Below are 27,561 nucleotides of genomic sequence, written 5' to 3'. Positions count from 1 at the left end.
TAGTAGTAGTAGTAGTAGTAGTAGTAGTAGTAGTAGTAGTAGTAGTAGTAGAAGTAGTAGAAGTAGTAGTAGTAGTCGTAGAAGTAGTAGAAGTAGTAGTAGTAGTAGTAGTAGTAGTAGTAGTAGTAGTAGTAGTAGTAGTAGTAGTAGTAGTAGTAGTAGAAGTAGTAGTAGTAGTAGTAGTAGTAGTAGTAGTAGACTAGTAGTAGTAGAAGTAATATCAGTAGTAGTTGTAGTCGTAGTTGTTGTTCGTGTTGTAGTAGTAGATAATTAATTAATTAGTAGTAGTAGTAGTAAGAGTTGTAATGGTTGTGTTTGTATTTGTATTGAATTCTGATCATACAACACACTGATGCTGCTGCTAACGATGATGATGATGATGAATATGATAATGCTGCTGCTGATCGTGATGATTATTATATGATGGGACTTCGGTTTTATAAAATTTGTGAGGTTCAAACACAAAACCTGTTGGATAATATAACTTCTCATTTTATGACAAAAGAGCTAGATTGTAGAGTAAAAAATAAGTATAAAATTCTCTAATAGGAAAGCTACCATTAAAGGACCATGTGGGCTTCATCAAAAGCAATGCATGAAACAGTTATATCTCTTTCAAATGCACTCAATATTGCTGTTCCAATTGATAAGCTCAGAAATGCTTCTGGATGGGCATACACCAATGAGTACTTTCCTTCAATTATTTCTTCTAAAGACACATTAACAACACTGTCGCCCTTAGCAGGAATTCCGGACGCCCCTCCCTAAGATGTTCCCTCCCCAGACATTTCCCCCCATTTTAGTTTTAGTGCTTACATCCCCTACGCCACAATACATTAAAAATGGTTTGCTTGAAGTATAATCTTGATTTATTATCAAAATGATTATTTTGCTTATGTAATCATATGTAATTAACTGTTTATATGAAGCAGCTTGTTTTTTTAACCTATTTATTTAAGCTCGATTGCATAACAAGCCTAAGCTTATATGAAACGCTCTCGAGTCCGTTTTCCTTGGTGTCTATTGGGGAGATCTACAGAACGCTCATATAGTGGGGATCGAACACATGACCTCCCGATCGCTAGGCGGACACCATATCCACTACACCACGGCGATCTCACAAGCAGCGTGTGTGTTGTTTTCTTTGGATTAATAATTCATCATTTTTGTTAAACTGTTTAAGAAGTGCATGTAAATCATTAGTAAGTGCATGTTGGTGTACTCGAGAAATACTAGAGGAAACATGGGATATTCTCAAAATCTTACACATGTTGTTTTTAATATAATTAAATAGGATCAATTGATGAATTAATTCAGTTTGAGAAAACTTGGGCTGGGTTGTGGAACTATAGTTATTTGTTGTAATACAATTAAATAGGGTACTATGTAACTGTAAAAAAATATGCATTCATACTCATATAATCCAATTATTGGATGTCACTGATATTTTCAATTTTACTAGTAGCTAATTAAGACTAAATAAAACAGAATTGGACTTTCCTTGCAAAGTATTTCATTATTAATAATATAATAATATAATTAGCTAATGTAATCAAAACATATTGATATTTTAATAATTTAACTCAATGATATATAAATTTGCCCCCAAAAACTAGAGCAGGTACATAGGAAGGATTTTTTTGGGAAAATCAACAGTGTTGTCAGTGTAAAATATTTGTAAAGCTTCTTCTGAGTTTGAACTTCAGTTTCACATTTTATGAGCTGCAACATATTCTATGCTACTTTATTTTACTATGGTAAGTCATTAAAGTGTTATTTATTTTTCAACTACCCGGTATATAATGTGCTAATCTCATATAATGAATAACTACCCCATTTAAAGATGACACCTGATTTAAATTCATTAATACAATAGTTATAATTGTTTTATTGTAACATACTATACTGCTGTTATTGTATACGATTGTAAATGACGATGAGCTTGTAATGCTTAAGTCTGAATAAACGATTCTGATTCTGATTCTGACTATTCCACTAAAAATGACCATCATAGAACATCAATGCTGTACTTTTACTAAATTTTTCATTGATCTCAATTATTTAAAGAAAAAAATATATCAGGCACTTATAAAAAATATATAATTAGGGTGTCAAAATTTAACAAACTGAACAAGTCAATTTGAACTTCTCTTGCAATGCAAATGGAACCACTTGAAATATCAAATTGTTCCCATACTAGTCGGCAATATAGCAATGACATTGTTTCTATTCAAAACATGCATCAGACACACCTTCTGAAACTTTTTAAGCGGTTTTGAAAACGCTATTTCATTGCAAACTTTCGTCAATAAGAGAGGCACAGAGAGAGCGCATGCGCGAGCGGAAAGGCGGAAAATTTGAGACGAAGAGAAATTTGATCGTTTTTCGACTAGAAAAGATTATAAAGGGAAGTAAAAATCTTTTATTTCGGTAAATCATAATACATATTACTACATTATATCAAAAATAATTTTCAATATGTTGGCAATAGAGTTGTAAGCTAGTTGCCAACCCCAATATACCACCATGCATAACCGAGACGGACATTACCCCACCCACTCATGAACCAAGACTACCAAAAATAAGCAACCAGGACACTTATTAAATGACCGAAAATAAGCTCATAAGTTCTTCAGTAAGCCGAAGAAGATCCCAGAGGGGAAAAGAACACACAAACCAATAATTCTTTCAGATAGTAAAGGAAATTGGCTACAAAAGCACGTTACGCAACACGAGAAAGACCTTCTGTGGATCACGAAAGAAAACTTTGGTTAAGGAGAAATATAGCCAACAAAATAATCCAGCACGGCGATATTTGGCTCTATGTATGGCTAGGTACCTGCAATCTAACAACTAAAAATAAACAGTACATATCACTCCAACACGAATTAGAAATCGACAAAATCATCACAAAATACAAACAAATAATATCAATAGTACAAACTTACCCAGGTTCAATTATTACAATTCTAGAGACACCAGTCTACTCAATTTAAAAATGGAACGAGCATAAAGGCAATAAATAACCAGATACTTTTGAAGACCAAGACAAACAACTCGCAGAATTTAAATATACCTTAAATGGGAAAGTCCGAGAGCTAAACAAGAACCTTAACACACATTCTCCGGAATTCTCATCAGACCTAAGCAAAAACGACAAATACCGCAGTGGCAAATGTAGAACACCAAAAACAAGAAAAACTACAATTTCGACCTCTACAAGGACGGGATCCATCCACTTGCAAAAGCTTGGCTAAAGAAAATATCCCAACAATCCATCAGGGACTGCTTGGACAATACCAACGGACAAACAACACAACCAACCAATAGTGAGTTAGCTTGACGTCAACCATTTCAGTCAGCGTGGGTTTCTCCACACTATACTGAACACAAAATGTTGACACTGACTCTCTTACTACTACTGGTCCAAATCGCGATCAACATCAAAGAACCTCCCAAATCATGGGAACACCAACAACTAACCCATAACCTACTAAACCCCAAACTAAGCACAGCAGGTCGACGACCTATATCACTACCAACCTCAAACAAGAAATGTGTTTGTCAGAAACACTTTGTCCCCTTCTGCGCCGCTTTGACTTTTTTTTACCTTTGACCTTGAAGGATGACCTAGACCTTGACCTTTCATCACTCAAAATGTGCAGCTCCATGAGATACACATGCATGCCAAATATCAAGTTGCTATCTTCAATATTGCAAAAGTTATTGCAAATGTTTAAGTTGGCGCAAACCAACCAACAGACCAATCAACCAACCAACAGACAGGGCAAAAACAATATGTCCCCCACTATAGTGGTGGGGGACATAAAAACGCATCAAAAAATGTCGTATTGCTTTCATTCTACTAGCCGGAGATATAGAACAAAACCCCGGACCCAACAAAAATGCATCGGTTTACCCTTGTGGACTTTGCCAACACCCAGTAACTTGGAACTGCAAAGGAGTATGCTGTGATGCCTGTGACATCTGGCACCATAATTCATGCATTGAACTATGTACTCAAGATTATGAACTACTCCAACGTTCCAACGTACAATGGCATTGCTGCAAATGCAAAAGCATCAACGTTAGCACCTTTACTTTCAGGAGCTATGAACTAGAAACATCAAATGTATATGAACCGCTATCAGGTCTAAACTTCACACTAGAATCAATCAACTCAGTATTCAGCCCAATTAAAACAAGTAGCCCAAAAGAAAGAACACATTCATCCAATTCCAATACAACCGCAAACAGTGAAAGAACCTGAATGAGTAGTAACCCATATGACATCCCACAGAAAAAGAACTTACGGATAATGACAATCAACTGCCGAAGTGTTAGAGAAAAGGGAGCAGAACTACAAACTGCACTACACTACCTTAAATATGATATAGTGTGCGCCACAGAATCATGCTTAAAAGGAGTTAAACCAGGCAAACCCCCTCAAAACGACGCAATACAATCATGTGAGATCTTCCCACCAAATTACAATGTCTACAGAAACGACAGGGGTACTTCAGGGGGAGGGGTATTTATCCTAGCAGAAAAATCCATCACATCAATAGATCATTAATTACAGACGACGAGATCGAGTGGATTAAAATGAAAAACAGTAAGGACCTTTTGATCGGAACATTTTACATGCCTCACAGAAAACAAAAACACCTAGATGAATTAAAGAAATCACTTAACATAATTGCCAGTCAAAATAACAGAAACATAATACTCACTGGGGATTTCAACTGCCCAAACATAAACTGGAATAACCTTACAGCAGAGGGACAAGACAAAGAAATACAACAAGAACACTTTGACATTATGGGAACACATAATCTAGAACAAATCCATGAACAACCCACAAGAGAAAACAATTTACTCAACCTGGTATTTGTCACAAACCCAACAATGGTCAAATCATCTGTAAACGTACCAGGAATATCAGATCACGACATCATAATCACAGACTTCGAAACCAAAGTACACCATCAATCAAGCGCCAAAAGAAAATGTTACATATACAGCAACGCAAATTGGGAAAAAATAGACCATGACCTACTAGAGACAAATACACACATCAAAGAGGAAGAAACCAAAGGGGCATGCGTACAAGAACTTTGGAACACATTCAAAAACCGTTATTTGATACAATGAATATGAACATACCAAATAAAGAAATCAGATCAAACAACACAATCCCTTGGATCACGAGCAAACAAAGAAAACTGATAAAAAGGAAGCAAAGGCTATGCAGACAGGCTCGCAAAACCAAAAACTGGAAAAATTATAGGAATTTTCAAAAAAAAAGTAAGAGAGAACTAAGAAGAGCTGAAAGAGATTATGTCAACACCAACATCATAGAAGGACTAGAAACCAATAACCCAAAGCCATTTTGGAAATACGTGAAATCTAAACGACAAGACTCAAGCGGAATAGCACCACTCAGAAAAGGAGTCAACCTCATCAGCGATAGCAAAGGCAAAGCCGAACTGCTTTTAGACCAATTTAAATCAGTTTTCACCAAAAGTTCTGATAACCAACTTCCACCTACAAGACTTAGAGCCAAGAATAACATACAACCAATTCATATCACAGAAAAAGGACTAAAGAAACTATTGGAAAAAGTGAACCCGAACAAAGCATCAGGACCAGACAACATACCAAATCGTTTTTTGAAACAATGTGCATCACAACTTACACCAATTCTGCAAACAATTCTACAAAATCCCTAGACACTGGAGAACTACCAAAAGACTGGAGGGACCCAAACATCTCAAGCATATACAAAAAAGGGGACAAGCACCTACCAGAAAATTACAGACAAGTTTCACTTACCTCTGTAATCTGCAAGATACTGGAACACATTATATGCAGACACCTCCTAAAACACCTTGAATCAAACAAAATATTAACGAACTTAAACCATGGATTTAGATCTAGTTACTCGTGCGAAACACAACTGATTACCACACTAGACGACCTCCTCAATGAACACAACAAAGGGCACCAAGTTGACATAGCCATTCTAGATTTTTCAAAAGCATTTGACACAGTACCACACAACAAACTCCTACACAAGCTCCACCTATACGGAATCCAGGGAAACATACACACATGGCTCACCAACTTCCTCACCGAAAGAAACATAAGAACAATAGTTGAAGGAGAAACATCAAATGAAACCACCGTAGACTCAGGTGTACCCCAAGGCACAGTCCTGGGACCGATAATGTTTCTCTCCCAGATTGCGTAAACTCATCTGTCAGACTATTCGCAGACGACTGCCTACTGTACAGAACAATTAAAAATGAAAAAAGACCACCACACTCTACAAAAAGACCTTCTTAACTTAGAAAAATGGGCTAGCGACTGGGGCATGAGGTTCAACGCCAAAAATTGTTATATTATGTCAATAAACCAAAAATCAAACACATTCTATGATCTAGACAATCACATACTACAACAAGTACAGGACAATCCATACTTAGGTATACTAATATCAAACGACCTCAAATGGAGAAAACACATCAATAACGTTTACAGTAAAGCAAACTCTACACTTGGATGTATACGCATAAACCTCAGAAATGTCATGAAGCATGCAGAAAAACAGCCTACATAGCATTAATAAGATCAACCATGGAATACGGAGCAACCATATGGAACCCATACTTACAAAGGGACATTGACAAACTAGAAAGACTACAGAACAGAGCAGCTAAGTTCATAAAGAAAGACTATAACAACAGAAGCCCCGGTGCAGTAACAAGCATGAAATATGACCTCAAGTTGGAAGAGCTCAAGGAAAGAAGGATCAGTCTTCGCCTCATCCTTATGTACAATGTGGTTGAGGGGTTGGTACCGTCACTTCCACTTGACAAATTCCTAAAAGGTGACAATAACGTAGAGACGTCACCATCTATGTATAGAATGGATTTAATCTAGCAAGCTGTACGTGGTTACACACAACTAATTACTACTTAATCACTTGCCCATAATGCTGTTTGGGAACAAAGTTGAGGAAATTTTACTTCATTTTGGGAAGTTTTCGGACGAAAATTGTTAATTTTGTTATTTTACCAAGATTGTAAAAGCACTGTTGAAACCAGTGGCATTATACACATTGCATACCTGTATCCGATCCTCAATGCAAAATTGTTATTGTCTCTAAATTTTCAAATGCCTGTATGTTTTGGCAAGAAATTTTCAGACACCTGTATAGTTTATTTTTTTTTTGTATCTAACTTTTCGGACACAAATTTTGTTAAACTTCAGGGTCTGAAAACTAAGAGTATGAGTACATAATTACTGCGCATCTTTTTTGGCGTAGCTGTATCAAGCCAGCTTTTCACCTTACCTGACCTTTGAAAGTGTCCAATAAAATTGAAATAAAATTTCCCGCGGCTAGGTACGAATGAATACACTTCATCTATTCAATTGGCAGATTTGAGTATACCACCAGAACATTGGAAACATATCCGCATCTTTGTAACACTGTTCTACTGCATGAAACAATTTTATTTCTAATGAAAAGGCTTAATACATAGAACAGTTTTACACTAAATTCTTGAAATAAATACAGTTTGTGCGCGCACCTTTTATTTTCATAGAATTACCAGCGCAAAAGCGTTGATACTTAAAGGCTATGTTCTCATATATAGTACAAGTTTACTTCCATATTCTGTCAACATGTAAACATGTAAAAGTATAAAGAGCAGTGGAAGCGAGGCCTCACTTTAATGGATTGCATTCAACCCGCGAGGTATCGAGTTTATATACAGGTCATCACCGGAGTTCGCGGCCAGAAAAAGAAGCGTTATATAATAAAGACGCTATCCGTAAACTAGGTGACCTGGAATTTTCTGTACCAGAAATATTATGGTATGTCAATAATAAATTCTTAATGTGTTTTCAACAATACAACGATAAATATTATTTTTGATTAATTTAACAATAATTATTCCACCATATTGACTAATGTCTTACGCATGAGCGCGATGATTCTCGATACTGTTAATAATCGAATCAAATGGCAATTCCCGACAAACCACTAAAACAGGTTTGTTCGAAGAACGCGCCTATAAATACGGATACTTCGCGTGTGGCCGGTTGACTCATATGTTTTAATTTCACTTTCACTCTTCTTTTGGTTTTCTGTTTTGTTTCAATAGGTTTATGACCAGCAATATGTTATAATGTAAAATAAGCCGCGAAAACTCCGCGTAACATCCCGTACTGCGTCTGAGGCAGCTAAGAACTGCACAGAAAAAGACATTCGCTATCTTTGATCTCATTCATTGAACTATCAACGCCGTATATCTTTTTAAAGATATTTCTTGTTTATATATAGAAACACAAATTAAAATATCTCAAATAATCACATATTAAACAATAATTTTAATGTCAATACAAAAATTAAAATCGGTTCGTGTAAGCTAATACATTACATCGCTTTTAGAATAAACAAAACAGCTTAGTGTGTAAAGTTAAAAACACAAATAATAAAGAAACAACTTGTGTACCTTTGTCCAATTCCACATCAATGTTGTTGCTGTAAGTATTTTGGCACATTATCCTAGAAGAAAGCTGAATAAGCATACACAGAACAAGTCGCATTCCCATACTTGCTTTTAGTTGATAACAGATCTATATCAATAAGTGAGTGTATCAAACTGATTTTTAAGGTGGTTAATTCTTCACAACTTCTCTACCTCAAAGGCTCAATTGCTCAAAGTTGAATTCTACTTTCACTTGGTGACTTATTTTATGTCAGCATTTTGTTCAAAGCGAAACAAACGAAAAATCATTGTATTCTATTACTAAATAAATAAACCAATGTTGTATGTATCAAACTTCACCAGTTTTATCATTCAACACGCCACGCTAACGTCGAAGAATAAACACAAAAACAACTATGCGGACGGCAACATATGGATCTAGACATAGTCGATTGCTACAAACGCATAGATAGATAGATCATCAATCATAATTGAAAAGTACATGAATAGAATGCACTATGGCATGCACACTAACGCCAAGGATTACACAAAAAAGAGCAATATCCCTTATTTCCATTGTGGTCCTTGATTATTGGTGGCACGACATAGAGAGGCACTTGTAATAAATTAATACTAAATACTATGTTAATAATAATAAATACATGAAATATAATACTGAGATTCAGATCAATGGACACAAATGTATCAATTATGATCGTAATATCACAGATAAATTTGGATGGATTAAAAAATTTAAGGTTGCAACAACAAACACAAATTTAAAAGTCACATTGAGTATGAATGTATTATTAATCCGAAATGATAAGACATTGGGAAAGTGGGAAAGGAAAATGTAAACATTTAACAGCATAGCATGGCAACTTTAAATAGATTAAAAGACTCTGTTTAAAAGATGTTGTTTGATTGCAGATTTAAAACTGGGCAACAATGTCATCTGGGTTATAAAAGATGGTAGTTTATTCCACAATGTGCAACCCAAGTAACTGAAGAACCTCTTCCCAATTCCTTTAACCTTTTGTATACAGAAAGCACCTTTATTACTTAATCTGGTATTATTGGAATGGACAGAATTCAGGGGAATAAACTGGTCTGACAAGTAGTCAAGAGATAGACCATTTTTGATAGCAGTATTTGCTCCACACGTTTGTCAAATGGCAACCATTGCAAAGAGGTATAATGTTCCAGGCTAATATGAGTTCTAGAATCAAGATTGAGCACAAAACGGATCAATTTATTTTGGGTTACCTGAAGTTTATTCTTCCAAAACTGTGTAAGACCATTGAACCATATAGAACAAGCATAGTCAAAAGACACTGGATTAAGGACTCACAAGAAGTTTCTTGGTATGCTGGGTTAAATACTTGCTTTTACGATATAAAAACTGTAGCCTATAGTTAGATTTCTTTACAACAGACTTAGCCATATTGACAAATGATAAATTCTGGTCAATATTGGCCCCAAGGTACTTGACTGCAGTTGTAGGTTCTATAACTGTGTCATTACATATTATATTTAACCTGGGATTTGACCTTAGCTTATGTTTGGTACCAAAGAGAATTGATTCAGTTTTACCAAGGTGAAGAGATAACTTGTTGTCAATTAACCATTGACTCACTTCATTACGATCCTGAGAAAGGGCTTGATCTATTTGACACTTGTTTTGACCTGAAACTAAGATGCAAGAATCATCCGCATACAGTGAAAGTTTATTCTTTGCTGCTGACGACATATCATTGACATAGATCAAGAAAAGGAGAGGTCCGAGAATAGAACCTTGAGGCACCCCACATGTAATGTTGGCTATAGTAGATTTAGTACCTGATACATCAAGTTGTTGTCTATCAGATAAGTAGGATGAAAACCAATTCAGAATGTCATCCCCCAGACCCAGGGCTTTACGTTTCATGAGAAGGATAGAGTGATCTACAGTGTCAAAAGCTTTTTGTAGATCTAACAGAATCATACCCACTAGATTACCTTTGTCCATTTCTAGACGGATGAAATCTGTCAAGTGAATTAAGCAAGTGCCCGTGGAAAACCGACATCTAAAACCTGATTGCAATTTATAGAGTTGTTTATTACTTTTGAGATATGACTCAACTTGGTCATAGACAAATCTTTCAAAATTTTTGGATATAATATAGAGGATAGATACTGGTCTATAGTTACCAACAGCAGTTTTATCATCTTTCTTGAAAAGGGGGACAACTCTGGCAGATTTCATATCATCAGGTACAGTACCTTGGATAAGGGATAAATTAATGCTATGGGCTAAGGGACTGGCAATTATTGGGGCACCATCTCTCACAAACCGAGACGGAATACCATCGAGACCTGTTGATTTGTTTACCCCTAACCGTGAAATATACAGAAACAAGAGAAAAGGACAAACTGTTTGGTACTACTCCTTTTTGGCATAAAATGATGTAACAAAATCTTTTCCAAATTTACATATACTAGTTTTGGGCAATTTTTCAACAAGCTTTGATGCTACACTTGTATAAAAAATTGAAGGTTTCAGCTACAGTCTTCTTATCAAAACATATCTCATTGTCAACCTTTAGACCAATGTTTGATCTTGATGAACTTTTTTGGAAGGTAAACCAAGATTTTTTAACAACTTCCACAGAGACTTAGAATCGTTTTTATTTTGCTCTAGAGACTGAGTGAAGAAGCTCTTCTTGGAAATGTCAACAAGGGACTGTACCTTATTTCTCAATTGACTGAAAGTATTAAAATTATCTACAGTTTAATTGTTTTTATACAAATTAAAAGCTGTGTTGCGTTTCTTTATAGCTTCAAGAATATCTGTGTTAATCCAGGGTTCAGTTCTATGCTTAATCCGTACTTCTTTATCAGGAGCAATATTTCTTAATAACTGACAACAATAAGTGTTTAAAATTGAACCAAGCCTCGGACACATTATCACACAACATAACAGAACTCCAGTCAGTAGCTAAAAGGTTAGCTTGTAGATCATCCTTGTTATAATTTTTCAAAGAACGAATGGTTACAGTATTATGCTTGTTAATAATTGCTTTATGAACTTTTCTGGTACAGTAAATTAAAGAATGACCACCAATACACGTATCAACAACACCAGATTGTATATTCTTTTCCATAGCAGACACTAAAATAAGATCAATGGTGGAAGCTGCAGTGTTACAGACCCTAGTAAAGTCACATATAAGTTGTTTAAAATGAAACATGTCAGTAAATAAATTCAAAGCTGACAGCAGAGAACTACTTTTGGCACAAACATCAGTGTTAAAGTCATCCAATATTACAGTTTCGTGTTCAGCTATGATTGTAGACGTTGATGAAAAAAAAAATGCATGCGCAGTCAAACGTTGATGTAGTTGTTGTTGGCAGGTCGGTTTCTACTATATTTTTTGCCGGCTGCTAGAAATGTCCAGAGCACATACGGAAGCTGATTATACCCTTGATACGTAGTAAAGGGCGCTTGACTTGAATCGTCTTGGATGCATGTCCGTCTGTCTGTCCACATAAAACAGTTTTACAAAGGAGTTCTTCTACACTGTTCAATGTTAAGCCTGCGTGCAATGTTCCTCACTATATGAAGTAAATTCCTACTTGTTCACTTACTCAGTGAAGTTAATCGCTACTTGTTCATTTGTGATTTGTAAAATCCTACGTTAAACATGGGATATGCTTCATATTATTTCTTAGTAGTTTTATTTAATTATTTCTGAACATATCTCGGAAACTAAAAGAGGTGTCGACTTGACACTAATTAAATAGATATATATCATCAAAGATCTGTTGAGGGGAAGTGTAATGCACGGGAACCGTTCCTCTTGCTCCCATACTTTAAGTGATTGCCATTTGTTGATGTATGCACTTAAATTTGGTCCGGAGCATATTTGCAAACTTAAAGAGGTATCAACTTGACACTCAATAGGTTTAAATATACTACGAGTACTGTCTACCAGTGGGTACCAACTACAGTGTAATCACAAAAATGCCATATATATGCTCTTTTACTTCTTAAGTTTGGTTCAAGTGTTAAACAATATTTTCTCACGGTACATTTTGTATAAAGTATCAATGATGGCGGCGTTCATTATGATATTATGGTAGGATAATTTTTAAAATATATGATCTTAAGGTCAAATATACACTAATTTGTATATGTAATTTAAGGATTATTTACAAATCTATATTAGAGGACAAAAGCTTAATACACTGGTCAACGGTATCACCCGGCTATATATTATATAATGCGATGCGAAGTGCACGAGCACTCCTGCTTCAATATTTCTCCAATTCGATTGTGACATTGACCTTATGACTGGCACCAGCAGTGAACTCCAAGACATCACCAACACACTCCATGAAGAGTAGGAGCATATGGGATGGAGGTCAGCACGAAGAGGTAAAATATCACTTGTACAATCAAAACTAGTGCAGTCATATCATCAACAGCGAGAAGCTGGAAGAAGTGACAAGCTTCAAGTTATTGGGATAAACCAGGCACAACTCTCTGTACACGACGGTGTGCCAGGGTACGCTAGAGGGAGGTCGCAGTCAATTCCATCATAAGAGAAAATGGATGTACGTTGTGAAAGAACTCCACCAAGGACGGTCCAAGGCCCGCTGAAAAAAGGAGGAATGTTAGGCGTAGGGCCTAGGAGAAGCTACCCTACACTGTCGAAACCTTATCGCTACAGAAACGCCAAACATACATCACGGATTTGGTAGACGGTGGTCCTCCAGATGGAGGACGTATTACGTCGGACGGTGAAAGCCAGTTTCAAATGCAAGCCATCAGACCAAAGACAATTATCTCCACCAGGACCACAACCACCATCGGTATATGGAATGTCCGAACCATGTACGAGACCTGGAAGATAGAACAAGTGGCAACAGAGATGAGGAAGTTCAACCTCACCATCCTAGGGATCAGTGAGTCAAGATGAACTGGCTCTTGGCAAACGCAGCTGACTTCCAATGAGTACCTGTTGTTCTCGGGCATGAGCAAGAGGATGCAGCACACACCCAGGGCGTAGCCCTGATGCTTACCCAGCCAGCTCAGAGAGTGCTCATCGGTTGTGAGGTGCACGGAACACGGATCATGAAGGCCTATTTCCTTTAAAAGAATACGAGGCTCAACGTGGACATAATCCAGTGCTACGCCCCGACATACGACAGTGAAGAGGCCGAGAAGGACAGTTTTTGCAATAGACTGTCAAGCATCATTCATTTAAATGGGTGATTTCAACGCCCACCAAGATCGGCAGTGATAACCGAGGATATGAGGAGATCACGGAGAAGCAAGAATTAGGCGAGATGAATAACATCACAAAAGGATACACAAGGCAACTTGGATGCCACCAGACGTGTCAAAGGGGTACCAGGTCGACCATCTGTGCATCGGAAGTTTCGTGGCTCTCTTCACGATGCACGTGTCAAGTGAGGAGCAGACGTTGCTTCGGACCATCATCTTCTTGTAGCCCGATTGAAACTGAAGCTGAAGAAAAGTTGTACAGGGGGACCCAACCAACGCCAACGTCACATCACTGCTACACTGAAAGACACGTGGACACAAGAAAAGTTCAAGGTCACTATCTCCGACAAGTTCCAGGTCCTAAAGGTGCTGTTGGAAGAAGAGCAATAGAGCAGAAGTGGTAGATAGTGTAAAACTGACTTCAACATGCCAAGAAGTACTGGGCTCCAAGTCTTACACCCACAAGGAGTGGATATCAGCAAAACACGATCCGAAAAAGTGAAAGCACAAGAAGAGTTCACCGCAGCAAATAGAAGCGTCAAGCAACGTATTACAGCAGACAAGCGGAACTACCTAGAGACGCTTCAGCGAAGCGGAAGCGGAAGCCTATCAGAACAGAACTAAAGATATGTACTCCATCAGCAAGAGATTAGCAGAAAAGTTTGCCATGCCAGAGAGGCAAGTAAGGGACAAAACTGGAGTTGTATTAACAGATGGCGAAGGGAAGAAGAATAGGTGGATTGAGCACTTCTAGGAGCTACTCAACAGGCCAGCTACTGCAAACCCACCGGAGATTCCGACAGTTACAAGCGATCTTCCAATCACTTGCTGCACTAACACGAAGGAAGAGATCATCAGCGACATCAAGCGATTGAAGAACGGCAAATCTGCAGGACCTGACAGCAAACCGGCATAAGCGCTTAACGCTGACGTTGGGGCCAGTGTGGAGGTAATACAACCACTCTTCAGCGAGATATGGGAAGAAGAAGAAATTCCAACAGGGGCGACCTCAGTTCCTGCTCCAAATACCAAGGAATTACGCTGATGTCCATCCCAGGAAAGGTGTTTAATCGCATCCTGCTGAACCGAATGAAATACGCAATACCGGGTAGACCGCATATCCGTGACCAACAAGCCGGCTTTCGAAATGAGAGATCGTGCACGGATAAGATCGCAACCATGCGCATCGTTCTGGAACCGTCCCTAAGGTGGAATTTGCCGCCGTATGTCAGCTTAATCGACTATGAAAAGGCGTTCGACAGCGTTGATCGGGAGACTCTACGGAGTGCCAGGAAATATCATCAACATTGACAGAAAGTCTTTTGAAGGGATGACCTGCAAAATCGTTCATGGCAGACAGCTCACGGACGGCTTCGAAGTGAAAACCGGAGTGAGGCAATGCTGCTTTCTTTAACCTGTAATGTTCCTCCGGGCTTTAGATTGGATTATGAAGACATCGACGGAGCAGACGCGGAATGGAATTCATCACAGTTCAAGGTGAGGCGCTGGAGAAAGTGGACAGCTTCGCTAATCAAGGCAGCATTCTGGACAACCAGGGAGAAACGGATGCAGATGTAAGAACCCGCATCGGTAAAGCACGAGCAGCCTTCCATTAGCCGAAGAACATCTGGTGATCCAGCGAAATTGGCATCACCACCAATAATAGGTTCTTCAATACCATCGTTAAGCCAATACTTCTCTATGGAGCAGAGACCTGGAGAACCACTGTCAACACCAAAATGAAAACACAGGTCTTCATCAACTCCTGTCTCAGGAAGATCCTCAAGATCCGTTGGCCATTCATTCGGTGGTGGTGGTGGTGGTGGTGGTGGTGGTGGTGGTGGTGGTGGTGGTGGTGGTGGTGGTGGTGGTGGTGGTGGTGGTGGTGGTGGTGGTGGTGGTGGTGGTGGTGGTGTTGGTGGTGGTGGTGGTGAGAAGGTGGTGGTGGTGGTGGTGGTGGTGGCGGCGTTAAAAGTGTTAAGTTAATAACGGAGTTTTTTCTTCATGTATTTATAAAAATAGCATAACCAAAAAATTATAAGTACTTATCTACCAATATTTTATTGTTATTCTCTCTAATGACTTATGTGATAAAATATAGACACACTTGTTTAATCTACAGAAAGTTCAATATGAATTAGTTTATAATCGATGAAATTTCATTACCGTATAAGCCTGTCTGTACGTATTAAATAGGTTGATATTGCACGAAGTTCTCCAACGATCCTTAAACAAAGACAATTTCAGGCATGTTTTCCTCTCTTGAACTTTTAAAATCTATTTGACAAAAGAATTGTGCACATTAGTATGGATTCCTCACCGTTGTATTCTTTCTTGAAATAATTTGAGTTGGATTGTTTGTTACGGCACATGAGTTTGGGTTTCATACTATCGATGGCAAATGTATGTATAACGTGTTTATGTAGATATGTGATTGTTTATGATTTGCGACCGGTAAGATAACATTTAATTATATAAAATGATTTTTTGTCTTTTCAATGTTCAAAATCTTGTTAATACTTTTATAATGTATATAACGAATGCATATTTGTCCGATACTTTTGAAGTGTGATTCGTGAGCCGACCTATAAATTTACGCTTTCTTACCCCTCTCCACACCCACCTGGGGTGTATTGTATTTTTGAATGTGGGACAATCGAGACGACAACTTATGTGGGAACAAGCGAAAGAAAATCGGCAGTTTCGTCGTAATTATAGGGATAACTAAAAAAGTAACTTCTTCGTAAGTACGTATATAAACTTACTGACAAGTATTCATAAAATGCTATAAAAAGGTTAATAACAAATTGGTTAAACTTTTTAACAGATCATTTAAATACAAAATTATGTATTTCAAAAAAAGATGGGCTAGCACGTATTATATGCCGAAAAAAGAGATTTAGTTACTGAAAACGGAAGTAAATGTATAGCTTATATATATTACATATATTGTCATACAATTAAGAAAATGTGCAATAAATTGTCAAAACTAAACTTGAAAAACAGAAGAAAATACAAACATGTATAAAATATGTAAAGACTCGAACAAACATTAAACGTTAAGTGCATTGTAATAATTTTAAAATACAATTTTTTAAACTTTAGTATAAGAAGTTACTTTTTACTAGGCTTTCAGATTGTGCCATTGCACCAAATTCGATAACTTTGTTCAATTGTACGTTTTTGCATAAGCAATCATAGACATCGCTATTGATCGTAAGGCTTTGTACAATTTCAATTTATTCATTAAAAAAATGAAAACATGTGCTGAATATCAGAGACAGATGTGTACATTTTTACTATCACAAGAGTGGATAAGCGCTTGCTCTTTTGCAATACTTATTCAGACCTAACCCTAATATTATGTTTACAAAATTTTGTTTTAAAAAACGTCCTCACATTATCTAGTTAACAAGTTTATTAATGCTAATCGGGAAAAAGGAAGCAAAACGAAATAATGTAAACGGTTTGGCGTAATCTCGGGACAATTGTGCATCATATTTTATAATGATTTCGTCGAGTACCGGTAAGTGCTTGAAACAGTAGTTTCAGTGCAGAAAACCGCGGTACTTTTATTAAGATATTTAACAAAGCAATACTAGGCATATGTTCGAATCTTCACCCCCCCCCCCCCCCAAAAAAAAACAACAGAAATCGTAGCAAAAGCAGCAGCAGCAGCAGCAGCAGTAGAAGTAGAAGACGTAGTAGTAGAAGTAGACGTAGTAGTAGTAGTAGTAGTAGTAGTAGTAGTAGTAGTAGTAGTAGTAGTAGTAGTAGTAGTAGTAGTAGTAGTAGTAGTAGTAGTAGCAGTAGCAGTAGTAGCAGTAGTAAAAGTAGTAGTAGTAGTAGTAGTAGTAGTAGTAGAAGTAGTAGTAGTAGTAGTAGTAGTAGTAGTAGTAGTAGTAGTAGTAGTAGCAGTAGCAGTAGTAGCAGTAGTAGCAGTAGTAGTAGTAGTAGTAGTATTGGTAGTAGTAGTAGTAGTAGTAGCAGTAGTAGTAGTAGTAGTAGTAGTAGTAGAAGTAGAAGTAGTAGAAGTAGTAGAAGTAGTAGGCGCAGCAGCAGCAGTAGAAGAAGAAGTAGGTGTAGCAGTAGTAGTAGTAGCAGCAGCAGCAACAGCACTAGTAGTAGTAATCCTTTTCAAACTAGATTTGTTCACAAAAAGTGAAAGTTATCAAGAAGGTCTATAATGAATTTTTCAGCTAAAACTTACGGAATACCGTTAGAACCATCGTGGTTACACATTAAAATCCAGAGGGCGACAATGCGATTGTGCCATCGTACGATGGCCACAATGCGATAGTACGATGGCGACAATGCAATAGTACGATGGCGACAATTTAATGTGATAGTACGATATTACTACTATCGCGTTGTCACATTGTCGCCATCGTACTATCGCATTGTCGCCATCGTACTATCGCATTATCGCATTGTCGACATCGTACTATCGCATTGTCACCATCGTACTATCACGTTGTCGCAATCGTACTATCGCATTGTCGCCATCGTACTATCGCATTGTCGTCATCGTACGATCGCATTGTCGCCCTCTAAATTTTAATTTGTAATCACGATGGCCTTGACGGTATTCCGTAATCTAGGAAAAAATACGATGTGCGCATGTGTACCGGAAGGCGATAGACGACGATGGGACAGTACGATGACGACAATATGTCAGTGCGACAATACGGTGGCGACATTGTGATAGTACGATGGCGACAATGCGATAATACAATGACGACAGTACGATAAAGCGATAGTATGATGACGACAATGCGATGATACGATGGCGACAGTACGATATGACTTTCGTATTATCGTATTGTCGACATCTATTATCGTATTGTCGCCATCGTAGTATCGCACTGTCGCCATCGTATTGTCGTCATCGTACTATCGTGTTGTCGCAGTGTCGCCATCGTACTATCGCATTGTCGCCATCGTTCTATCGCATTGTTGCCATCGTACTATGGCACTAACGCATTGTCGCCCTCTGGATTTTAATGTTTTACCACGGTGGCACTAACGGTATCCTTAAAAAAACTGGAGCGATTATCGTTTTCCGCTTTATTGTTTTATAATTAAGATAACAATAAACTGAACTATGTAGTTTTTTGTATTTGCTTTTGTTTTAATTATTTTAAAATCGGAATAAAATTATCATGTTTTGTTCAATCATAACAATGGATTGATCCGATGCAAGATTTTCATAAGTCATTCAAATGTAACAGTTGATTTCATTATAAAATTACTGACCATGCTTGCATTTGCCAAGACCGTCTACTGGACGCTAGTCTATCCTCGTGGTTTTATTGTCCCTACCGATGAAATGGTTTGCGATCTGTCTGTCAGTCAGTCTGTCACACTTTACTGGATCCTGCTATAATTTTATAAGTTCTTCGTATTTTTTCATAAAACTTGAAACATGGACAGATGGCAAAATGAACATTATGCACATCATTTCAGTTTGTTCTTGCGTCAAGAATTATGGTTGCTATGGCAACAAAATATATCAAAAACAAGATGGCCAAGATGGCCCTTGTTCGCTCACCTAAGAGGAGTCAGTTCATTCAATCTTTACCAAACGTCAAACTTGACCTAGATATTGTCCAGACAAACATCCTGGTCAAGTTCCATCATTATTGAACCAAAACTCTGGCATTTGGAGTGTTTTTGTTTTTGTAAGATTTGACCTGGTGACCTATATTTTGAGTTGACCCCCCCTTACCAAACATCAAACTTTGCTTACAAAAATAAATAGTATGACCCAGATTTATAAAATCTGAAACAAAATTGTGACCTCTAGAGTGTTTACAAGGATTTTGTATAATATAATGAAAATTTGGACAGTCTAAGGACAATAACTATGTCATAAATTGTTGGATATATAATAAACCAATCTTTGTACCAAGTTTCATGATGATTGGGCAAAAAATGTGATTTCTAGAGTGTTCACAAGCTTTTTTTACTATATAAATATGAGAAAACTGCCCCCCTCCTCTCGACAGCCATGTTATTCAACTGACCGGAACCATTTTCGAACTGAACTCTCATATCAAGGAAACAAATGTTCTGACCAAATTTCATGAAAATTGGGCCAAAGATGTGACTTCTAGAGTGTTCACATGTTTTGACAATATACATATAGAGAAAAATGCCCCGCACATTGGCGGCCATGTTTTTTCACCGATCTGGACCATTTTCGAACTCGTCCGAGATATCAATAAAACCAATGTTTTGACCAATTTTTATGATGATTGGGCAAAAATTGTGACTTCTAGAGTGTTTACAAGGTTTCTCTATAGCCAAATAAGGAAAACTACCCCCCCACCCTGGAAGCCATGTTTTTTTTCAACTGACCGGAACCATTTTCGAACTCAACTCTCATATCAAGGCAACAAATGTTCTGAGCAAATTTCATGAAAATTGGGCCAAAAAAGTGACTTCTAGAGTGTTCACATGTTTTCACTATATACATTTAGAGAAAAATTCCCCGCCCACTGGCGGCCATGTTTTTTCACCGATCTGGAACATTTTCGAACTCGTCCGAGATATTAATAAAACCTATGTTTTGACCAACTTTCATGATGATTGGGCAAAAATTGTGACTTCTAGAGTGTTTACAAGGTTTCTCTATAGCCAAATAAGGAAAACTGCCCCCCCCCCCCCCTGGCAGCCATGTTTTTCAACTGACAGGAACCATTTACGAACTCAATCTCATATCAAGGAAACAAATGTTCTGACCAAATGTCATGAAAATTGGGCCAAAAATGTGACTTCTAGAGTGTTCACATGTTTTCACTATATACATAGAGAGAAAAATGCCCCGCCCACTGGCGGCCATGTTTTTTCATCGATCTGGACCATTTTCGAACTCGTCCGAGATATCAATAAAACCAATGTTTCGACCATTTTTCATGATAATTGGGCAAAAATTGTGACTACTAGAGTGTTTACAAGGTTTCTCTATAGCCAAATAAGGAAAACTGCCCCCCCCCCCCTGGCAGCCATGTTTTTCAACTGACCGGAACCATTTTCGAACTCAACTCTCATATCAAGGCAACAAATGTTCTGATCAAATTTCATGAAAATTGGGCCAAAAATGTGACTTCTAGAGTGTTCACATGTTTTCACTATATACATTTAGAGAAAAAGTCCCGCCCACTGGCGGCCATGTTTTTTCACCGATCTGGACCATTTTCGAACTCGTCCGAGATATTAATAAAACCAATGTTTTGACCAATTTTCATGATGGTTGGGCAAAAATTGTGACTTCTAGAGTTTTTACAAGGTTTCTCTATAGCCAAATAAGGAAAACTGCCCTCCCCTGGCAGCCATGTTTTTCAACTGACCGGAACCATTTTCGAACTCAACTCTCATATCAAGGCAGCAAATGTTCTGACCAAATGTCATGAAAATTGGGCCAAAAATGTGACTTCTAGAGTGTTGACATGTTTTCACTATATAAATATAGAGAAAAATGCCCCGCCCACTGGCGGCCATGTTTTTTCACCGATCTGGACCATCTATGACATTCGATGGGACGATTCCTTTGTGAGTAGAGGGTCGTCCCAAAAAGGGAAAAGTGAGTAGAGTGTAGTGCCAGTGACATACGGTGCCACGCCCCCCCTGCAGAGTGGCACCCGGCTTGCGTCGTTCATGTGACGGGACCATGCTGCATGATGTGGAGCCAATCGGATGGACGCAGATGCCTGATGGGATGACCATGCTCTCTTGCTGCCCGGTCCGCGAACGTGTGCAGAAGTGTTCCCCGTGTGCAGACGTGTTCCCTGAGGTAGTATTGCCAGGAGGATAGATGCCCTGATGTAAGTATTTCCAGGAGAATAAGTGTATTAGTCTGTGACGGTAGGTATTAGACTGTGCATTAGCCTGTGACTTAGTGTCTTGCCCTGGAGGCTTAGCCTGTGCGTGGGGTAGGCATTCCCAGGAGGATCGGTGGTATGCAGCCGACGACGACAGCAAACGAGTATTTCCCTCGAAGTGTGTACTGCCGAGGACGACGTCTGCCATCCTGACAAGGTTTACAGTCGATGCTCATGTGAGTGTATTAGTCAAGTGTCGTTGTTAGTAGTTGCTGTAATTGATGGCAAAACCCACTGAAGAGCTAACCTAAATAAACACCAAAGTACATTTGTCGTTCCCTGTTCTCGGGAAATGATTTTAACATGGGCGCCATTGATGCATCGGATCACACACGAAATACCCATAACTTTATATAAAAAACACACGTTCTGTGCGTCCTTAAATTCGTCGTCCGAAGTCGGAAAACGTATTGCCCTGTATATTAAGTCGAAATTGTCAAGGTCGTCGATGGTGTACATGTATGTTGACATCGACATTATTTTGTAAGGAGCATTCGTAGTTGCAATAATTCTACTCTCAGCTTAGTGTATCAATGCGCTCTCTCTTGTCCATGGGTGCAAAATGTTATCAACAATTCAAAGGTAAATGAACACTGGAACTGCAAGAGCTTATTAAAATTTACCAGATCTAAACCACAAACTCATTCAAATGGTATCATTAAAGCAAGAAATAATTTATTTATTTTGACTAAGGTTTTGTTTTGTACGCTGTATCCGCCATATAAGAAAATTGACCCAATATAGGTCAGGCCGCATTACACCAATATTTTGTACGTCGCGTTATGTGTTGGAGCCAAAACGTCGATTACGATGTGGTATTCGATACAGAATACACTGTTTCAAATTTAAACATAACAATGTCAGCGAGAAAAGTGTGTTGAAACATCGTCGTGTTTTTATCGGATGCATGCAAAGGATAACATCCGTAGGTTTCCATTCAAGTAAATTTAACATGGTTATGAAGTTTATTCATTATTTTCCTCAATTTGTCTCGAACGACGTCTGTGACTCTGTTTAGTAAAGCGCACGGATTCCGTGCGCTTAACTGCACCCATGTGTATGAAGGAGTGCATATGGACTCCCAGAGCCGCCATAGCAAAAATTATCAAAGGTTCTGGGAGTCCGTTTATATGGACTAGGAGCAATCGCCGCCATATTGGATTTTGATAATTTTCTTTCGAAAATAAAATGAATTATAGTAAAGTAAAATCTTCTTTTCGCGGTCGTAATGTGTTACAATTCGCATACTGCGTAACATTATATCGAGGCATATGGTGATATTTTTACTTGTTTTACAGTTTGTGTGAATTTTTTAAAGGGATCTTTTCACGCTTTGGTAAATTGACAAAATTGAAAAAAAAAGGGGTTTCAGATTCGTAAGTTTTCGTTTTAGTTATGATATTTGTGAGGAAACAGTAATACTGAACATTAACCATGCTCTAATATAGCCATTATATGCATCTTTTGACGATTTTAAAACCTAAAAATTATAAAGCGTTGCAACGCGAAACGATTGAATAATTTGGAGAGTTCTGTTTTTGTCGTTAAATTTTGTAAAACTACGAAGATTGCTTATATGAGGTATAAAATACGTGAAGAATTTGTACTCGGCGGAATAGCTCAGTAGGCTAAAGCGTTTTTACTTCAGGACTCTGGCAGGACTCCAGGGGTCACTGGTTCGAAACCTGCTCCGGGAAATGTTCTTTTCCTGTTTTTATTTTTTTTCCTTGATTTTTTACTGGAGCTTTTACAATCCAATGTTTACATTTATCAATATAAAGCATTTAATGAATAAGTTAAAAAAAAATGCCAAAATCTGTGAAAAGTCCCCTTTAAAGACTATTTTGCGTACCAGAACAAATACATGTATATCACTACTCATGGTTACATTTGTTAGATTTTAAGCGCTTTTAAGACTGAATTAAAATTATTGTTAAGGTTATTTGATCTATTTATGTTAAATGTCACGTTAAAAAAATCAAATGGGATAAATAGAATACTAGGATGCGTTGAATACAGAGAAGTTTATGTAGTTGCAATAATTCAACTCTAAGCTTTAAAGCCCAATTGACTGCTTCGAGTTGCAATACGCTGTCACTTGTCCATGGGTGCAAAATGTTATCAAAAATGCAAGGGTTTAGGAACACTGAAACTGCAAGAACTTATTAAAGTTTACCTATCTAAATCACAAACTCATCCAAATGGTACCATTAAAGCAAGAAATAATTGATTGTATTGACTTAGGTTTTGTTTTGTACGCTGTATCCGCCATATTTGAAAATTGACCCAATATTAGTTAGGTCGCAGTACACCAATATTTTGCACGTCGGGTTATGTGCTCCAGCCTATAAAATCGATAACGATGTGGTATTCGATACAGAATACACTGTTTCAAATTTAAACATAAACAGGTCAGCGAGAAAAGTGTGTTGAAACATCGTCGTGCTTTTATATAATGCATTCAAAGGATAACATCCGTACGTTGCCATTCAGGTAAATTTAACATGTTTATGAAGTTTATTCATTATTTTCCTCAATTTGTCTCGAACGATGTCTGTTTAGTGAAGCGCACGGATTCGCTGCGCTGAACTGCACCCATGTTTATGAAGGGGTGAATATGGACTGACAGAGCCGCCATAGCAAAAATTATCAAAGGCTCTGGCAGTCCGTTTATATGGACTAAAGTTGCTCGGCTCGAACACCGAAAACGCTCGCCAAGGTTCGCGCTACCGGCGTTCTAAGCCACGTAACATAAACTTCTCTGTTTTCAACGCTAACCTTGTATTCTCTGTGTAAACGATACCATTTGGTCTCGTTATTTATAATTATAAAAAATATGACATTTTAGGAGCTTTGTGGCAAACATAGTGTGAGACATTTTTCTATTAAATTTGTAAGCAATTTATTTACAGTCAGTGCGTTTTCATACAAAGCAATGTATTAAATCATCATTTTCACAACCAAAGGACCATTGTCTTTGCAATAAAAACTACCACATATATCGATATAACGGCTAAATACTGTTCAATGTGCGTTCTCATAAAAGGCAAACTATATTTATCTATTAGTTGTGTGTGGCCTTATTCAAACACCCAGATAACATAGATGCATTTTTCCTTTCTTTTTTATACTCAGATGTGACAGCAACATCTTTTTTATAATTTCTTTGAGAATGCTATATCTTAAAATGTAATAAGCAAGCTGACTTTCACGAATGGTTGTATCTGCGGTTAATGCCGATAGCTTTGAGACACGACGCGAGAAAGCTTTCATCAACGGCATAAGTTAAAATATAGGTGCCGTTATCGCCATGTTTGACATCACAGCTAAACATAAACACATACGGACATAGCAACATTAACATGATTCATTACACTCGGGCCCAGACCTATCCACAGGGGTCAATATTGGCCTATTTACAGTGACCAAATTATTATAGATGCTACCTTTTTGATGGGCAAAAACCTCAACTATTTGATGTCTGTTTAAGATTAAATGGGTAATAAATCATTAAATTTTTGCTCATTACAGTGCTTTCCACAAGAATTTTTCTGATTTCCCAGGGCCTATGGGCTGGTTAGGGAGGACTTTCCCCTCGATACTTTGTGTGTTTACATTTTTAGAGTCAAATGACGTGATTAAGTACGCTAGGACTCGTAAAAACAACTGTAAAGTTACTTGCAGGCTGTTCTGGTTTTATGCTGTTTGCACATAGCCATTTTCACGTTGCATATATATGCCATTTGACCTTGAAGGATGACCTCGAAATTCACCTTTCACCACTCAAAATGTGCAGCTCCATGAGATGCACATGCATGACAAATATCAAGTTGCTATGTTAAATATTGAAAAAGTTATGACCATTAAAGTTTTCGGACGGACGGACAGACTGACATACTGTCGGACAATTCAACTGCTATATGCCGAGGGCATAAAAAAAGGGCGTATCCAACATCCGATGATTAATTAGATTATGGCAGGGACCTGTTGGTATAGGTCTCTAATTATGGTGACACAGGATACTAATGTTGTGTAACACCCTTATTGACATTGTAAAATAAATATTTGACTGCTTAACTTTAATTATATTAATTGAATATGAATAAATACCTGTTATTTAAAGAAAAGTAACTTGAACTTTTTTTGTTTGTTGTTCTTTACTTAAGATAGAGCTATATGTGTAAATAATGTGGTTTTAATTATGATAACTAAACAGAGATGTGTTTGTCAGAAACATAATGCCCCCTACTGCGCCGCAATGAAGCCATATATTTAGATAGATAGATTTGTTTCAGTATAATGATACAACATGATAACACATACCTACATACATGATAAAATAGTAAAACAATAAACATGTATGAGAAATGAAACCTTGCAAATACCATTATACCAAGGATTACACAAAAAAGAGAATTAAATCTCTTATTTCCATTGTGGTCCTTGGATATTGATGGTAGTGACATAGAGAGGCGTGAGATGAATATCAGACATTTGAGTTATAAAAGACAATTATTTGCATTAAAACGTAGATATATTAAAATGTGGATCAATTAAAAACTATATAGATCTAAAAGAATGATTACATATTAAGAAGATGAGTTTTAACTGACAACTTAAAATTAGCTATACTTGTAATATTCCTTAAGGAGGAAGGTAGTTTGTTCCACAGAACACAAGCATTATATGCAAAAGATTTAGCACCAACACCTTTGACTTTGGGCAAAATATAGCACCCACTTTCACTTGACCTAGTCTTGTATGAATGAAGAGTGTCAAAGGGAACAAAGTTTTCACTCATATAATCAGCAGCCGAACCATTTCTGATTTTGAAAACATGACAAAGGGTAGCTTGCTCCACTCTCTTTTGAACAGGTAACCAGATCAAAATCTTAAAATGTTCAATACCTATATGTGACATATGACCTAGATTGAGGACAAACCTTATTAATTTATTTTGTGTGACCTGAAGATTATCTTTCCAAAATTTGTCAATACCATGATACCAAAAACAACATGTGTAATCGAAATGATATTGAATTAGAGCCACGACCAGAAGTGTCTTAGTGTGGAATGAGAGAAAATCACGTTTTCTATACAGAAACTTGAACCTTGTATTTGCCTTTTTAACAACAGAACTAGCCATGGAATCACCAGACAGAGACTGATCAAGTGTAGCACCAAGATATTTGACTGTAGAAGTTGACTGAATATGAGTACCATTACAACTAACATGGACAGAAGCACCAGACTCTAACCTAGGTTTAGAACCGAATAGAATTGTCTCTGTTTTACCTAAATGAAGAGAAATTATTGTCAATTAACCATTTACTGACATACTGTAATTCATCTGACAGTTCTTTTTCAATGAAATACCTGTCTTTACCATCAACACGAATGGCAGAATCATCAGCATACAGAAGAAGTTCATTTTTAACCACTGCATGCATATCATTTACATATATTAAAAAAAATAGTAGCCCCAAGATGGATCCCTGGGGAACACCGCAAGTAACCTTACCACTTGAAGAGAAAGAACCAGCTACATCAACAAGTTGTTGCCTGTCAGAAAGGTATGACTTAAACCATTGAAGAACATCAGGACTGAGACCCATGGCATCTAGTTTCATAAGAAGAACTGAATGGTCTACTGTGTCAAAAGCTTTTTGAAGATCCATTAAAATCATACCTACAAGGTGACCTTTATCCATATGAACCCTAGTAAAGTCTGACAAATGAATAAGTCAGGTGTCTGTGGAAAAAAATACCTCTAAAACAAGATTGGAATTTATATAATAAATATTTTTCTTTGAGATAAGTACAAATTTGGTCATATACAACTCTTTCGAAAACTTTAGAAATAATACTTAAAATAGACACAGGCCGGTAATTACCTACTTCAGTTTTATCA

General features: G+C 37.4%; 1 protein-coding gene across 1 annotated transcript in view; it reads left to right on the top strand.

The window, feature by feature from the left end:
* The window catches only part of LOC127844484 (uncharacterized), a 276,328-nt gene that overhangs the window by 225,101 nt on the left and 23,666 nt on the right, over positions 1-27,561 (top strand). The window lies entirely within an intron of this gene.

This window comes from Dreissena polymorpha, chromosome 9 (assembly GCF_020536995.1).
Source record: "Dreissena polymorpha isolate Duluth1 chromosome 9, UMN_Dpol_1.0, whole genome shotgun sequence".
Taxonomy (NCBI): Eukaryota; Metazoa; Mollusca; class Bivalvia; order Myida; family Dreissenidae; genus Dreissena; species Dreissena polymorpha.
This window is presented reverse-complemented; position numbering and strand designations above follow the sequence as displayed.